The following is a 12,873-nucleotide window of genomic DNA, read 5'->3' as shown; positions in this document are numbered from 1 at the left end:
TGCTTTGTGACTGAAGATACCAGAACAGCTTCTGTTTTCCATAAATCCCTAATGGAAAATAAAGTTTATAAATATCTTTGATTTGTGCTTTCTGAATTTAAATTGGGTTTTGAAAGGTGGGGGAACCTGAACATTTACAGGATCAAGCAAGAGGAAAGAGCATAATCAACTCGCTTTAAAAAGAAAAAACCTAGCAAAATAACCCAGATGGTGGTAACGTAAAATAATTCTGAAAATTATGTTTTATTGTGCTGCTAAACCTGCTGCCCTAATCTATGCTATTTGACTTAAACGATCAAATACACTCATAGTACATTCAGGTGGAGTATGTAATGGTATGCCCTTACAAATGAGAGTGAAAGTTAATTACTATAAACAGAAAATTTTCATTTTTAAAAGATTTTTTTATTATGCAAATGAATTACATGTTTTTTAAATCGTAAAAAGTAATTAATGTATTGGGCAACCTTGTACTGTCCAGATTACAATACTTTTCAGAATTGTTCCTTTTAAGCAATCAGTTACTTCCTCTGGTCCCTTTTCCCTATTTGTCTCTAAAAGAATAACACACATGCAGTACATAGGATGGATTTAGCATCTGTAATTGATGAATAAGCAAAGTTAATACAAGTCATATACTGTACATGTACTATAACAATTTTACTGATGTAAGGACAGACAGCAACAAACGTGCATGGTTCACGTTTGCTGAACCATGTTTTATGTTTTAGTTTTATGTCTGTAATCAATCAGTAAATGTGACTTTGCTCCTTAACCAAATACATTTTTATGTCTGTTTTCCACGTGCTTGCTAAAATACCCAAATTATTTGATTATAGAAATATCTATCTGCTCCTTTGCAATGCAGATGAAGAGAAAAGGCAGAAACCACTTCATGGAACGTTTTATCCTCTTAATGTAGTGGACTTCCAAGTGATAAATACAGGAAGATGACACAGTAACACAGACAAAAAACCATTAATTTGCATGTATTATATATAGTGGTATTCTATTTTGTGTGTGTGAGTGTGTGTATGTGAATACATTGTGAATGCATGCATACCATATATTGTACCTCTATATTATATAAAATATGAAAGAAGATGTCAAAACAAGAAACATTTAACATTTTTAGGTTTTAGATCTGATTCTAGAATGGAGAGCCTTTTGGGTTATTTACATATTGTTTGGTTTTCTGATGCTTTTCTGGAGTGACACTGGTTTGTACCTGTGGTCCAAAGATGCATTGTCAGTTTAACTAATAGCATAGTACTAATCATGGGTATGTCTTATTGTCAGTTTTCTAGATTCAGATTCTTCTATTTGTTACTATTAGCTACAGGCCCAAATCAACATAAGTATATCTAAACATGAATGAATTTGAAGCTTATTTTTATAGATTGGCCTTTCATCTGTTTTTGGGCAGTTTCCTAAAAAACAATGTAATTTATAGTGCACATGTCCACATTGACACCATTCTAAATAATAAATCAAACAGAAGAAAGTTAACAATACATTGGTCTTTGTGTTAGTGGTAATTCTAGGATGGTCTCCATGATTAACTCATTTTCAGGAGGCTTTAGCTTTCTATACATTCAAAGTCCAATATTCTATTCACCCATCTATTCATTCATTATTAAACCCACTTAACCCTGCTCAGGGTGCTGGTGCTGGAGCATTCTAACCACTGTATCACTGTGCCACTCAGAGCACTGTATATGTTTGTGAAAATAAATGGTCTGTGGCAAGCAAGAGCAGAACAATGTGTATTTAATTACTTTTTTTATTAACTCCGTATGGAAAATAATTCCCTCAGACAATTGAAGTACATGGTAACTTTCATGCTTTTTTGGACACACACAGGCGAAGTGGCTAGGATATTGACATTAAAGCACAAGACTGTTTGTTCACTTCTCTACAATTTACTGTGTGACCCTGATCAGATCACTAGACCTGCCTGTGCTCAAAGGTAGGGGTGGGGTGGATTAGCATTAAGCATGTACAGAGTTGTAGTGAATTCTGACCTTTATGTTGGCTTTTATAAATGTACCTCTCAAATAATCAATATTAATAATAGGAAAATGCATGTGAACTCATAACCATGAGAAATGGGCAAAGATGCCAAACGTGTAACAAGAACACAAGAAAGAAATATGTGTGGAACAGGTCACAGTCTGATGCACTTTTCCTCTAAAAGGAGTTGCAATTCAAAACAATTATTTAATGAAATCTATGATACACATAAGAGCTTCCTCAGGTGTGGATAAATTGCATGACAATGGAGTTTGTCTGTGTTGCAGGTGACTGAAAAAAACATTAATCCGGGTGTTGTGGGATGCAGAGATTAGAATAATATTGACTGATTTGTGAGAATTATTGAAGCAATACACAAAATCCTTCAGTCTGTGCTGATTAAAGCACCATGGCAGCTGGAGTCCCACAGTAAGCCAGGCTTGGATTTGGATGGAAACTTTCTCCTTGTGCCAGATTGAGCTTTTGGACCAGTGCCCATTGCCCAGTGGGTATTCAAGCTGATAGATGGACACGCATAAACTGCGATGACTGGCTTTGTTTTTGCTACTAAGCAGGCATTCACTTTTGTCACGAGATGAATACCTTAACAAAACTAAGCTGAAGCCATTGAGAGTAGATTTCAAAATAGAAGGCAATCAGCATAAACCCCACAGCCATACAACTACAGGGTAAAACTTCCAGTCACACATAGAGGTTCACAACATGGAAATGTCAATCTTCTTTTTGAAGCCATTTCAAATAGTGTAAAAGGAACTATGGAATGGTAAGCTTTGAGAAAGATTAACACTCCCCCCCAACCACATATCCATTAAAAAAGAAAACAGAACTGTCTGGGAAGGACAAGAGATATTAAAGAACTAAAAGTACTTTTCAGGAAAATCTGTGTATAAGGGAGAATTATTTGTAACTTTTTGCAACGAAATATGTTAGACATATATGTTTCAAAAATGCCACGCATACAGTGTCCCTTTTACTCACATTCATACACACAGATTACTGATCTAATCATTGTGCTGCACAGCTGCTGCAAACATTCTGGCAAACAGTACAAATTAGCCTGCTGTGATGGTTTGGCATGCTTCAGATGTTTATTGCTTTAATTTTTTTGGGAGGTTCTCTCTTCAGTACATGCATTTATTTATTTTTTATTTCTTAAAAGGTTGGCCTCAAGCTGTGGGTGTCTTCTTACAATTTGAGAGTTCCTTCTTAAGAATCTAGCCTTTTATTTTTTTTCTTTTTTATTTATTTATTTATTTTCAGCTTGTGGTTTGGTATCTAGGGATTTTTAATCAGTCTTTTATGATTTATGATGCATTTCTTTACAGCTTAGCTCATCTGTGAAGCAGATGATTTCACATTAGTGTTTCACAGCCACCATTCCATTTCAGCTATAAATTGTTAAAATTTAAGAAACCTAATTTGCCTTGATTGAATTTTGTTTTTTGCTTTTCAGCTGAGAACTACATAGTGACTCTAGCTCTGAAGTAATTGTAAAATAATTATCTCAAAATGGAAGTTGAAGGCAGTCAGAGTACTGAGCAGAGGTCACTGCTCGTGCCAAATCAATGATACAATGAATATAGAACTAATCTGTCAAGTCTAGTAACGTGGCATGCATTAATGGCAGACTTTCATTGACCTTATCGACATTATGGGGGGTATTATTCTTTATAAATAAAACACAGAGCAGTGTTGGCTGAGAAACAAGCTTCAGTGTTTCCTGAAAGGAACACATGGACACGTGTAAAACATTCACATGTTTAAGTGTCCCTGCCATCATGCTTAGCACATTTTTTGATGCTAAATTGATTTAAGTGGGTTGGAAGATATAAGTATGTGATATATTTCTCTATTAAAAATAACAGGAGAGTGTGGACATAAGTTTGTAAGAACAACAACATACCTAATCTTGAATTGTGGTTTAAATGAAGGGTTTAAACAGTGAATGCTGCATTCAACCAAAAAGAAAATCCAACCTTGAAGAGTTTCTGCACTACATGTCACTGTACCCTCATCTCCTCTTCATACTCACACATAAAGTACAGTTACATTTCAATTCTTGGCATTCCTAGCTCTATTCTAAAATTTGTTTTATATTTTAAAATGAAATACACTTTTCATACTTTGCATAACAGCATTTTGTATCACCTTTCCATTTCACCTGTTTGCCGGGAATTATCTAAAGGAGAAATACAGTTTGGTAAATTGTAGCATATTAAGATTACTACCAAGTAGAACAGTCAAGAAATTTAATTTGAAAAATGAAGTCTTGGATGATGGCAAATGTCTAAGTAGGAAAGATGATCATATTCTGCATAATCTTTTTTTAAATTTTTTTTATTTACCTGTTTGACACTTCTATTGAAAGCAACTTTAGATGTTGCTACATTTTTTGTGTAGTTGGAACAGAGGCAGGTTAAGTGGCTTGATCTAAGGCAGGCACTGATCTACCAACTTTGTGATTTATAGTTTATTAACCATTTGGACAAAATGTCTTTTATCTATGTCCTAATAACTGACATGGGGAAACTAAAGCTATTTCAGTTGTGGCCGAGTGACAAACAACAAGTCTAAAGGAAAAATGTTGGGGCACCAACCCAGTCGTCCCCATTTAATCAAAAGAAAAGTCCAAACAAAATGGGTGCTCTATGGTGCAAAATAGAACTCAAAACGAGTCAAAATTAAGGAGTCGTCAGGCTTGACAAAAGGTTTCTAAGCAGTCACAAGATAGGAGCTTGGTCCTGTGGTGTGCTCTTTTAACAGAGTGATGCCTCCTTCTGGCAGCCTCATGATTTATAGGTGGAGGATGGGAAGGAGTGGAATCAATTGCTCTCGCTGGGCATCTTCTTGGTACAGTGCTGTGAATGAAAGAGAACATTGTTGGTGCCGGCACCCCCTCTCGTCCCGGAGTTGTAGTACATACCTCAGATGAGACCGGAGAATGATCCACTGATGTGCATGCATGACACAGTACAATTCAAAACCGTGGCAAATTAATAAGACATATTATTATCTATATTAATTAATTGTATATTTTCAATTTTGTAATGATGAAAACTATCCATTTTCTAACTGGATTTTAGCCCAGTGATCTTCAGTCTTACACCACTGGTAGTTTTTAAGCTGTGTTCACACTGCTATGTTTTTGTTAAAAAATTAAGACATTAGTCTCCATTTTCGTCTTTTGTCCACATTACCCTGGCATTTTTAGCTCCCAGAAACTGAGATTTCTAAAAATGCTGTCCATAGCCATATACTTTTGAAAATGCCAGTTTGCCCAATACGAACAGATGAAATCACAGACTTTTAAAAATGCAGACTCTTATCATGCTCTGATTTGTTTGTGTTAATACTAGTGTGGACAGAGATAATTTTGTTTAAAAATGCTGTTTCTAAACAGAAACAAAGTAGGGTGGACATTCCCTTAGATACTGTAGATACATTTAGTCTTCAAATAACTTTTTCCATATAAAGTTGCAAAAATGTTAAATTTTTAACATTTTTATGAATATCTCTCTATTTTGATAAAAAAAATCCTGGGATGAGACGTGACTTTTTCAGAGAGATACTTTCACGTCTCGCGAGGCGAGAGTTTGTGCCCAGAGATTTAACCACGCCCAGGGCCGGAAATAAAAGACAAAGAGTAGATGACAAAGTAGGACATCGTAAAGTATTCAAAAACGTTGGCGTGATACACATGCAGAGCAAGTTAGAGATAATGAAAGTATTAAAATTTGAAAGTCTCAAAAAAAATTATAGTAAAGATCGCATTACCACAAACAAATGGAAATTATTACTTGGTGAAATAATGAAACAGCAAAAAGATATCGAATATATGGACATAGGTGATATGACAGAAGTGTGTAGATATTGTTTGACTTTAAGTTGGTGACTTGTAGATCGTCTAATTCATGTTGCCATCAGGGAAAAGTAGTGTTCCTTCCCAATGAAGAGGCATACCCGTGATGAGAATTAAAAGATTTGTTGTTTGGTGAAAGTGAAATCCACATACACGATCGGCAGAGATGCAAAGTGGTGGGTGCATAGAGCAGGCCTTGGGGGGGGGGGGGGGGGGGCGCTTCTGGGGGAGATTGGTGAGCAAAGCGAGCAGGGGGGGATGCCCCCTAGTTTTGTTAAAAAAAAAAAAAGGAAACTAATAAAAGTTTAGAAGCTTACTTTTGTCTCACTGAATGTCAGTTATGCTGTAACAAACAGTGCAAAGATTGGTGCCATTCTAAAGTTATAACAGAATATTACATTAAATCATCTATACTGTATGAACGTTATACTGTCACATGCCAGTATCATAAAATCATCATAGAAGTATCATTAAAGTATAGAAGGCTTGAGCTGTAGAACTGAGTGGAATATTGGCACTGGAAAAATGTGGCGATACATTACAAATCTTTACCCATTTTAGGACTGACAGGACTAGTAAGACTTGTTTTGGCTCTTGTTTTCATTTGTATAAAAAATCCACGTTTGAAAGTCATCGATGTACTACAACTACTTGACACCATTTAGGCATAAGTATTTTTTTCTTTATGAATACACAGTGGTATACTGAAATGCTGTAGCTGAAATGTGAATTCTATGTGTTAGATGTTCAGATGGCCATTTGCATTTAGTGTGCACTTAATATGATTCTTCATATTCTGTCCCATGTGAGGAGATTAAATTTGTCATAACAGTTGTTTATAGGTTCTAAACAGCTGATTCTCATACATTCTTACTGACTGTTCCACACACCATAGGCAAAAGCATGTCGTCCAAAATTCTTCATCTGTCTCTTCTTCATGTTAGCACATACAGTACCATATTTCTTAATGTTACCAAGTAATTTTCAACAGTGATCATTCTGAAAGCCCCTTATACAAGAACATTTGATTCTAATATACCCAGAAATTAAATGTTACATTTTATGTTAGGAGCTGTGGCCATGGGGTGGGCCATTTCCTATTTTTAAATTTCAGTGGTCTCTGTTCCCACAGCTTTTCAGTGCTGGAAACTCCCCACTGGAGCAGTAAAAAGTAAGCAGATTTCCCCACAAATACTCTCCCTTTACCAACACCTCCACCCATCTCCATTTCAGTAAAGCTGGTTATTTCAAATCTAGAATTAAGGAAGAGATTAAAAGTTTGAAGTCTTAAAGTGATTTGATGTATAATTTAAAGCACACTTTTTTGTGGAATAATTTATATTTATTTTGTAGCCCATTAACCATACTGTCTGAATTATGGTTCTTGCTTCAACACAAGGAAAATGCATAGCAAAATTGTCACAGTCAATTTTGATTGATGTTTCAAATGTGAAAAATGAAAATTTTCAATTACGTTTGTCATAGGCAATTTTCATTTTAGAATCCTCCCAAGCCCTGCAAAGCAAACATTAACTATATGTCCACTGCCTTTTTATTCAATGAAAAGAAACACTCTTGATGAAGTCTGTTTGTTATTTCCTTTTAAATGTATGATTTTGTGAACTGTGATAAGAATCTTGCATGTAATTTGAGAATGCGGAGTATGAAAGGAATCATACTGAAAACTTATAAAAGAGAATTTCCCTTCATGTTCTCATGTGTTAACTAGGCATCAACAGTAATTCTGATATATAGTATTTAATGAATTTGCTGAATATATAATCTGTTCAAAAAGGTAAACAGATTTCCTCTGTTTGAATTAGTTATTTTTGACAGTGTTTAGATTGAGTGGAAGATACATATTCTGTGTCCCATCCAGTATTGTACATTTTTTAACATATTTTTCTTAATGTTGGGTATCATAAGGTCAAACATGCAAAATTCACTTTCAGTTAAAAACAATTATTTACTTACTCATAGCTTGAAGTGCTTGTCTTTGAATTTACAGTACAAATTAGGTGCATCTAACACAAATATAATCCAATCTGAACAATCTGTGTCTTGCTCTTTGTTATACTGGTGATTTTTTTTTCTCATTTTCAGTTGTGAAAGTATATATTAAATTTATGTACTAAACTTTGCTATTCCCAATGTTTTATGCATTAGCTGCTAATATTATTAAAGGAATCCTATTTGAATGCTGTGCCCTGATAAATATTACTGATGACCAATACCGCCATCCATCCATTTTCCAACCTGCTGAATCCGAACACAGGGTAACGGGGGTCTGCTGGAGCCAATCCCAGCCAACACAGGGCACAAGGCAGGAAGCAATCCCAGGCAGGATGCCAACCCACCGCAGGACTGACCAATACCTGATGGAGTCTAATGTTTTTGTATTATGTCAAAAGCTGTGGAAATGAGGCATTTTAATATCTTGCTCTCTAGGGAGATGTTAGTCCCTCCTTCTTTGCATTGTCACTGGCAACTAAGAATATCAGAAAAATAAAATGTCTCAATGAGGATTCTGATGGGTGGTAAGAACCCATACTGTAGGGACAAATCAAAGTCCTCTCAAGAGCACATTCAACTCAGCAGGCCTCAGAACATTTTAAGAAGTATTAATTGCCAGAATTCTTCCCAGCCAATTTTCCATCTAATTGGAAGTGATCAGGGTGATGGAAGCCAGGATGGGTGTTTTGTCAGGGTGTCAAAACTCTGAATTGATATGATATGCAATTTTTTATGAATTAACCAATTAATTATTTATCACAAATATTTAAAAAATAATTTGACTGTTTTTACTGTAGTGCAGTGGTGTATACAGCATAATGAAAAGGCAATATGCCATGATATACAGTATATCGGCAAATCAGTCAGTCATTGTCCAACTCGCTATATCCTAACACAGGGTCACGGGGGTCTGCTGGAATCAATCCCAGCCAGCACAGGGCGCAAGGCATGAATAAACCACGGGCAGGGCACCAGCCCACCACAGGGCACACGCACACCCACACACCAAGCACACTAGGGACATTTTTTAGGATCGCCAGTGCACCTAGCCTGCATGTCTTTAGACTGTGGGAGGAAACCCACACAGACACGGGGAGAACATGCAAACTCCATGCAGGGAGGACTTGGGAAACGAACCCAGGTCTCCTTGCTACGAGGCAGCAGCGTTACCACTGCGCCACCATGCCGCCGCATCGGCAAATCAACCATCCTCTTATCACCTTTTGCTGGTCTTATTAATCTTCCTACTAAAATACTGGCACTTCAATTTGAACTACGTGATTTAATTTTCTTCATAGACTATTTACAGATATTGGTGGAATTTTATAAGGTTAAGTGTGACCTCATTTTGGTTGTATTTTGAAGGTGGAGCAAGATTTGTTGAATGTGTTTAATCATAGGATTGAGATCCTTGGAGTAACCACAGGAGCAAAAGGTAAGTAATTCAGAAATTAAAAAAAAAATCATTAAAAAAGTAAATTACCTTATCTTAGGGAGAATCTTGAAACTTTATTTAAAGATTGGTTTCTTATAATGGGCAGCACAGGAATATTGTCATCCTTTATGCTTTTTCATTTATATATTTTTATTTTTGGATTTTTTTTTGTTTGCTGTTTGTTCAGTATTCTTTAAATGCTATGTAGTCGTATGTTATTTGTACAGTATTAATAGACACCAATGCAGTATAACACAAAAGCAATATTTGAAAATTTGATCAATTTGATTCTATTTAAGATAAAAAGTATAGAGCCTAATTTGGAAAAGGAATATTTTGAGTGATGTTTATGCCGATGTTTGGCAGTTTTTTTTAAGTTTCTGCACCTCATATGAAGGTATAGTTATGAGACCCCGTCAAAAAATAAGACAAATAAAATGCACATCTTGAATTACAGCTTAGCTTCTAACAATACCCATTCTGATTAATAATGTTTTAATTATTTAGAAAGGAGCTTTGCAATATTTTTTTTTTATTATACTGACCTTTTACAATTTAGTATAACATTGATAAACAACAAGCTAGACAGACGTAAGTAACACACAAAAGTGATGTTACTTACCTTGTGTCCTAAATTTTTTCTCTACTGGTTTGTGTTGTCTTTATGTTTGCATTGATGTCCTGATGTAGCTCCTTAAATGTTAGTTTTCTGTTACTCTAGATAGGAACTAATGATCTGCTTTATTTCTGTGGTTGCATGTATTATAGGAATACTGGAATTCTCCTAGTTTATTACTGGAGATTCAATTAGTATATCAACAGAGAAGTCTTCTGTATGGCATTATCATTTAATGGCAGTTTTTGACATTCTATGCTGTAGCTGGGTTAAAAAAGCAACTCTGACGTTTGAGAAATTTTGAAAAATTAAAAACTGACATGCTTTTGATGCTAGGATGAATTTTCAAGCCACTTTTGATGAGATGGTTCTAGGGATTTGTTGAGCCTAAAAGTATGCTAAACATTTTATTTACTGTATATATTACATTTAAGTGTTAATTACTTGCTGTGCAGTCTTTCTTAAGTAGTCTAAATGATTACATAGTTAAAATCCAGCATTTTTTGTTTGTTCAAATAGGATTATAATCATTATTTGAAAATGTTTCTATTTTATTGGAATATTTTTTGGTAAGTATGTGTCAGTATAATTTTAAATTAGACATCTGAGTGTAAGATTTTTTTGTAAGACACTCTTTGACAGTTATGAAGTACAGTGAGGAATTGTATGCACCACAAATTATCATATGTATAAGCATTTTTAATTGAATTTCTTGGGTATTATAGATATTTAAAATTAAATGCTAGTCCTATTAATGTGGAATTTAAATGATGTGGTTAATTAGCCTTCTACTTTGGTAGACCTAGGTGCATATTTGCTTTTTATAGCTTTCAAAATCTTATACTTACATTCACCTAGAGGATCATCATAACTTCCCAAAGGTGACTTTGGCAATAATGAACTTCTTGCCTCTATGATTTTCTGGAAGTAAAATTTGAACATTTATTTCAAACAGCTTATAAGTGAAAATACAGTATGAGCTTACTCACTGTGAAAATATGAGGCACTGCTTGGGCAGCTGGAGATATGGTCATAGTTCTGCATATACAGAACTAGTAATTACTTTTACTGGTCTACATTTATTTAATTGTGTATATGTCAGATACATTTGTTATCATCTCTGCAAATTCCTTAATATGCCTTGTAAGTTTTGGTGTGGCTTTTTAGTACTGGTCCATTTATTTTGTCTGCAAAACTTTACAGTGTTGATATGACTACAAAGAAACGCTGAATGTCAAGTTGCTTTTATTGTTTGGGTGCTATGCAAAACTGCAAATCTTTAATATAAAGTGGTTTTATACAAAGTGTCCAGTTTATAGAAATGTGCATTGACCTGACTGGAGCTAGGTCAGTATGTTGAAAATTGATTAGCACATGCAAGTAAATTACCTGCATTCTGGACATGACAATACAGGGCATGTACTGTTTACTTACATCACCTAACTGGATGCCATGTGATATTTGTTTGTGAAATTTGATTAATCTCAGTTGATCTTAATTTTTTTTTTTAACCACTAAGGGTCTGAGTAATACTTATTGGAGCAAGGGCACTTTGTGAATGAAATGTGTGCATTACAGCAGCTAATGCAGGTCAGGTGGTAGCAGCAAGTGAATCAGTTCAGCTAAGCAGTAGAACAGCAAGTAAATAATTTCCAACTAAGGAGGGAAGTCAAGGAATACTAATTACTATATGTTAGGTACACCATGCACAAGCCAAAATGCATTGGCGCTAGGAGGAAGGGGATTGAAAACGCATTTAAGCAAGGGAGAGTTAAAGTAGTTATTGTATTAGTTGGATTTAATTAGAAAGAAAGGAACCGAGAAAAAAGACAGTTTTTTGGTCAACAGACATGTCTAGTATGAGATAAAAACACATTCAGCAGTGTGGAATTGTAGTTGTGTGTGTGTGTGTGTGTGTTTGTGTTAGTTGTGTGTGTGTGTGTTCTACACAGTAAATACTGGGGCTTAGAGAGGGCCAGTAGGTATTAAACAGATGCTGCATTTCATTAAATTCACATTTATTTTAAATTTTAAAAGGGGCTAACTTTTACCAAAACAAATTTTAAATATGAAGTCATGTGAGTTCTGCATGATTTTGTATTTTTTGGGGGCTAGCTTTAAAGAAGTGTGCTCCCAAGAGGCTTACATCTGTGAGAGGTGCCAGCTGATCCAGCATCTCAAGCTCAAGGTCATGGAACTTGAGCAAAAGTTGGGTAGCCGGCATTATAATAAGGAATTTACAGATCTTGCCCAGCTGTTCTTAAGGGAAATAGTGTGCACCCGCAAATTGGCATGGAAAGAGACTCCAGACCAGAGAGGTAGAAACAGGTGGGTCATACACAATACAAGAGTTGTACACTGTTCAGGACCATTAATCCACAGTTGGAGGTGTCCATCCATTTTAAGCATTTTGCAAAGCTGAATGTTGACTCTAACAACTGAGAGATGATACCATAGGTGTCGATGAAGTGCTTCCAAACCAGACCTCAGAAAAAGAAAGGTAGAGGGTGATTCAGTCATTAGGGAGATTAAAATGCAAGTTTCCTCCACAGATCGTCTCATACAGTATGTAGCTTTCTGGACGCACGGGTAAAAGGTCTCCCTGGATTGGTGGATGTGCTCTAGCATTGAGCAGTGGTGGGTCCAGTTGTTGTTGGAACAAGTGACATAAAGTACACAGAGACAGACTGTCCATTCTACAGTCTAATTTAAAAAGATAGGTGCCAAACTTAGGCGCAGAACTGACAAGTTGTTTTTCTCTAATTTTTGCGTGTGGCACAGGTCAGTCCAGGAAAGATAAAAAATTAGAATATTTAATGCATTGCTCAATTCTTGGTTCACGGGACATTTGGGCTACTTTTGCAACATATGGTATCTGTTTCATTGTGGTATGTTAAGTTTGAACTGGAGGAGCAT

At 35.5% G+C, this 12,873-nt stretch overlaps 2 protein-coding genes across 5 annotated transcripts in view; both read left to right on the top strand.

Moving 5' to 3' along the window:
• c7h5orf63 (chromosome 7 C5orf63 homolog) overlaps nucleotides 1-12,873 on the top strand; it is a 389,765-nt gene that overhangs the window by 57,247 nt on the left and 319,645 nt on the right. The gene's annotated exons all lie outside the window — the stretch shown is intronic.
• The window catches only part of LOC114654597 (E3 ubiquitin-protein ligase MARCHF3), a 120,620-nt gene that overhangs the window by 36,716 nt on the left and 71,031 nt on the right, over nucleotides 1-12,873 (top strand). For all 3 annotated transcript variants that reach the window (XM_028805225.2, XM_028805222.2, XM_028805224.2), the window contains one exon: nucleotides 9,272-9,341. The gene's annotated coding sequence lies outside the window, so the exon portion shown is untranslated. The remainder of the gene's footprint in view (nucleotides 1-9,271; nucleotides 9,342-12,873) is intronic.

This window comes from Erpetoichthys calabaricus, chromosome 7 (assembly GCF_900747795.2).
Source record: "Erpetoichthys calabaricus chromosome 7, fErpCal1.3, whole genome shotgun sequence".
Lineage (NCBI taxonomy): Eukaryota > Metazoa > Chordata > Cladistia > Polypteriformes > Polypteridae > Erpetoichthys > Erpetoichthys calabaricus.
Note: the sequence above shows the minus strand (reverse complement) of the source record. Positions and strands in the feature narration are given on the sequence as shown.